At 52.7% G+C, this 5,000-nt stretch overlaps 2 non-coding genes across 2 annotated transcripts; both read right to left on the minus strand.

The window, feature by feature from the left end:
* Positions 1 to 151: 151 nt before the first annotated feature.
* Positions 152 to 305, minus strand: LOC125798942 (5.8S ribosomal RNA). Its single transcript, XR_007437725.1, has one exon. It is a non-coding gene; the product is annotated as a 5.8S ribosomal RNA (ribosomal RNA).
* Positions 306 to 678: 373 nt separating this feature from the next.
* LOC125798945 (18S ribosomal RNA) lies at positions 679 to 2,542 on the minus strand. The gene has a single exon (XR_007437728.1). It is a non-coding gene; the product is annotated as an 18S ribosomal RNA (ribosomal RNA).
* Positions 2,543 to 5,000: the final 2,458 nt, after the last annotated feature.

The raw sequence follows: 5,000 nt of genomic DNA on the forward strand, positions 1-5,000 counted from the left end.
GGGAACCTGACCGAGTCTGCTTTTAGGAAGACGAAGGCGCCTCGGATCGGGCACCTGCGAACCTCCAGCCGCGGTCCCCTCGAACCGTCTCTTAACTCTTCCCCGGAGGGAAGAGGGAGACGGAACGAAAAGGTCCGATAGATTGGAATAGCGACCCTCAGACAGGCGTGGCCCCGGGATTGACCCGGGGCCGCAATGTGCGTTCAAAGTGTCGATGATCAATGTGTCCTGCAATTCACATTAGTTCTCGCAGCTGGCTGCGTTCTTCATCGACGCACGAGCCAAGTGATCCACCGCTAAGAGTTGTACTCTTTATGGTTGTTTTTGTTTCGAAGCCATGTAACCAACAGACACAAAAAGTGACGGTTTGAAATAATGTTTTACGGCAGCCGCGGGTACGGGCGCCCCGGAACGCCTAAGCGAACTCGGGGTCATCAAACCGCGCCGCCGAGCCGCCTCCGGAGTAAGAAACCCCGCAGACGGACTTCGGGGGCCAGGTACCCGTCTCCCTTTGGCCGTAAAACACGTTTTTTGCTCAGGACACCGTTTTTCGATCAAGTCATTAAAAGGCCGAAGGGAATCCCTGTAGTTCCCAACGTCGGGCCGTGGCTTGAACATTTTTTGTTTGTGGAAATGGGAGTCGCGCCTACTGGGAGACACTACCAACCCAAGTCCCGGTAATGATCCTTCCGCAGGTTCACCTACGGAAACCTTGTTACGACTTTTACTTCCTCTAGATGATCAAGTTCGATCGACTTTTCAGCACAGCACCAAGGCCCCGCGAAGGAGCCCCGGCGTGGCCGATCCGAGGACCTCACATAACCATCCAATCGGTAGTAGCGACGGGCGGTGTGTACAAAGGGCAGGGACTTAATCAGCGCGAGCTGATGACCCGCACTTACTGGGAATTCCTCGTTCATGGGGAATAATTGCAATCCCCAATCCCCGTCACGAACGGGTTTAAGCGGATTACCCGCGCCTCTCGGCGTAGGGTAGGCACACGCTGGCCCGGCCATTGTGGCGCGCGTGCAGCCCCGGACATCTAAGGGCATCACAGACCTGTTATTGCTCCATCTCGCGTGGCTATACGCCACTGGTCCCTCTAAGAAGTTAACCGCGACCGCGGGGGGCCGCGTAACTATTTAGCACGAAGGAATCTCGTTCGTTATCGGAATTAACCAGACAAATCACTCCACCAACTAAGAACGGCCATGCACCACCACCCACAGAATCGAGAAAGAGCCATCAGTCTGTCAATCCTTTCCGTGTCCGGGCCGGGTGAGGTTCCCCGTGTTGAGTCAAATTAAGCCGCAGGCTCCACTCCTGGTGGTGCCCTTCCGTCAATTCCTTTAAGTTTCAGTTTTGCAACCATACTCCCCCCGGAACCCAAAGACTCTGGTTTCCCCGCACGCTGCCCGGCGGGTCATGGGAATAACGCCGCCGGATCGCGGGTCGGCATAGTTTACGGTCGGAACTACGACGGTATCTGATCGTCTTCGAACCTCCGACTTTCGTTCTTGATTAATGAAAACATTCTTGGCAAATGCTTTCGCTTTCGTCCGTCTTGCGCCGGTCCAAGAATTTCACCTCTAGCGGCGCAATACGAATGCCCCCGGCCGTCCCTCTTAATCATGGCCCTGGTTCAGGAAACCCACAAAATAGAACCGGAGTCCTATTCCATTATTCCTAGCTCAGGCATTCAGGCGAGTTTGGTGCCCGCTTTGAACACTCTGATTTTTTCAAAGTAAACGCTCCGGACCCCTGAGGACCGGACACCCAACCAAGGGCATCCGGGGGGCGCCGGGAGGCAGGGTCTGGGACAGGCGGTAGCTCGCCTCGCGGCGGACCGCCAGCCCACTCCCGAAGTCCAACTACGAGCTTTTTAACTGCAGCAAATTTAATATACGCTATTGGAGCTGGAATTACCGCGGCTGCTGGCACCAGACTTGCCCTCCAATGGGTCCTCACCCATGTGTTTAGGATACGTTCATTCCGATTACAGGGCCTCGAAAGAGACCTGCATCGTTATTTTTCGTCACTACCTCACCGTGTCGGTAATGGGTAATTTGCGCGCCTGCTGCCTTCCTTGGATGTGGTAGCCATTTCTCAGGCTCCCTCTCCGGAATCGAACCCTGATTCCCCGTTACCCGTGGTCACCATGGTAGCCCCCTATGCTACCATCGACAGCTGATAGGGCAGACATTCGAATGAGACGTCGCCGCCGCGGTGGGCGCGCGATCGACCCGAGGTTATCTAGAGTCACCAAAGGGCCGGGGGAAACCCTCGCGGGTCCCCCCGGGTGGGTTTTGGGTCTGATAAATGCACGCATCCCGGCCCCCCCGAGAGAGGACCGGTCAGCGCTCGTTTGCATGTATTAGCTCTGGAATTACCACAGTTATCCGAGTAACGTGTGGAGCGATCAAAGGAACCATAACTGATTTAATGAGCCATTCGCAGTTTCACTGTACCTTCCGTGTGCACTTAGACCTGCATGGCTTAATCTTTGAGACAAGCATATGTTACTGGCAGGATCAACCAGGTTGCTGCGAGTGGTTTTTGTCACAGAAAAAACCATTGGTTCTTAGAGGGGAGAGGGATCGGCCCCGTACCGTCCGAAGGACCCCCCGGGGAGGGGGGGACGGGCGGAGAGGCTCGTCCGAGCTCACCCCTCATTGCTCCCAGTGGAAATTAGTGTGGCAACTCCGCTGCGCGAGTTCCCGCTTGCTTCGGGGATAACAAGGAAACGCTCGTTCCGAAACCGGGGGTCCGGAGCTTTTTGAAGCCGGGTGCTGGAGCTCGGTTGGACGCGAGGACCACCGAGGCATCCGAGTCCGACGGCTCCGGGCCGACCGGTTATCGTGTAGGGCAGATTGAGATATAGACGGGCCGTCTACGACTCCCTCGGATAGGTTCGGAAAGGTCCTCCCCCTGACGGAGGACCCCCCTGGAGGCTAACCCGCTGGGTCGGGTAGGAACGCACCGCGCACAGTGGCCACGGAGGGCCGCGCGGTTGCCTACCCAGGCGGGCTCGGTAGTCCATTCGATCGGGTCAAAATAATGAAAGAGATACCCCCCCTGGAACCGTCTCTGGAAGTTTGGTTTTTCCTCCGTACCGCCTGGGGGGCGGGGGGCGGGACGGAGGCCGACCTGCGGAGCTTCTTGGTCGGGTAGGATCGGGTCCGTGTTATAGTGTCCAAAAATCCACTTTGGAACCATTATTGGGGCTTTATTTAAGCTCTGCCATGCTTAGAAATGAATGGAGAATCATCTCCAGTGCTTGGACCCCTAGTCATTGCCACTCTCCTCAACAGTCCGACGGCACCCCTTTGAAAAACCCCCCGACGAAAAATCCTCCAGAGCGCGGGCGAACTCGCTCCGAGGCCGACCGGAGTGCACCTTCGTCGGGCAAGGGAGTCGGGCGAAGGGGGTCAGAAATCCTGGAGCTCGCCACCCTCACTAGTTTTTGGCGTGAAATGGTAGACCAAAAGTGGGGACTTAGAAAAATTTCGCACTTTTTCGACCTACCACTGGTAGACCGAGTGGGACTTAGTCATTTTTTCAGCTTTTTCGGGCCTACCACTGGTAGACCAAGTTGGACTTAGTCATTTTTTCAACTTTTCGAGCCTACCACTGGTAGACCAAGTTGGACTTAGTCATTTTTTCGACTTTTCGAGCCTACCACTGGTAGACCAAGTTGGACTTAGTCATTTTTTCGACTTTTCAGAGCTACCACTGGTAGACCAAATGGGACTTAGTCATTTTTTCAACTTTTCGAGCCTACCACTGGTAGACCAAGTTGGACTTAGTCATTTTTTCAGCTTTTTCGGGCCTACCACTGGTAGACCAAGTTGGACTTAGTCATTTTTTCGACTTTTCAGAGCTACCACTGGTAGACCAAGTTGGACTTAGTTATTTTTTCAACTTTTCGAGCCTACCACTGGTAGACCAAGTTGGACTTAGTCATTTTTTCGACTTTTCAGAGCTACCACTGGTAGACCAAGTTGGACTTAGTCATTTTTTCAACTTTTCGAGCCTACCACTGGTAGACCAAGTTGGACTTAGTCATTTTTTCGACTTTTCAGAGCTACCACTGGTAGACCAAATGGGACTTAGTCATTTTTTCAACTTTTCGAGCCTACCACTGGTAGACCAAGTTGGACTTAGTCATTTTTTCGACTTTTCGAGCCTACCACTGGTAGACCAAGTTGGACTTAGTCATTTTTTCGACTTTTCAGAGCTACCACTGGTAGACCAAGTTGGACTTAGTTATTTTTTCAACTTTTCGAGCCTACCACTGGTAGACCAAGTTGGACTTAGTCATTTTTTCGACTTTTCAGAGCTACCACTGGTAGACCAAGTTGGACTTAGTCATTTTTTCGACTTTTCAGAGCTACCACTGGTAGACCAAGTTGGACTTAGTCATTTTTTCGACTTTTCAGAGTTACCACTGGTAGACCAAGTTGGACTTAGTCATTTTTTCAACTTTTCGAGCCTACCACTGGTAGACCAAGTTGGACTTAGTCATTTTTTCGACTTTTCGAGCCTACCACTGGTAGACCAAGTTGGACTTAGTCATTTTTTCGACTTTTCGAGCCTACCACTGGTAGACGAAGTTGGACTTAGTCATTTTTTCGACTTTTCGAGCCTACCACTGGTAGACCAAGTTGGACTTAGTCATTTTTTCGACTTTTCGAGCCTACCACTGGTAGACCAAGTTGGACTTAGTCATTTTTTTTCAACTTTTCGAGCCTACCACTGGTAGACCAAGTTGGACTTAGTCATTTTTTTCAGGTTTTCGCACCAACCAGTGGTAGACCAAGTTGGACTTAGTCATTTATTTTTTTTTTTCGACTTTTCGCACCTTCCACTGGTAGACCAAGCTGAACTCACCCAGGCCTGGGCCTCAGTCCTCCACCCAGCCCTGGGCCTCAGTCCTCAGCCAATCCCCTGGGGAACCAGCCCTGGAGGACTCACCCAGGCCTGGGCCTCAGTCCTCAGCC

Source organism: Astyanax mexicanus, unplaced genomic scaffold, assembly GCF_023375975.1.
Source record: "Astyanax mexicanus isolate ESR-SI-001 unplaced genomic scaffold, AstMex3_surface scaffold_97, whole genome shotgun sequence".
In the NCBI taxonomy this organism is placed as follows: Eukaryota; Metazoa; Chordata; class Actinopteri; order Characiformes; family Acestrorhamphidae; genus Astyanax; species Astyanax mexicanus.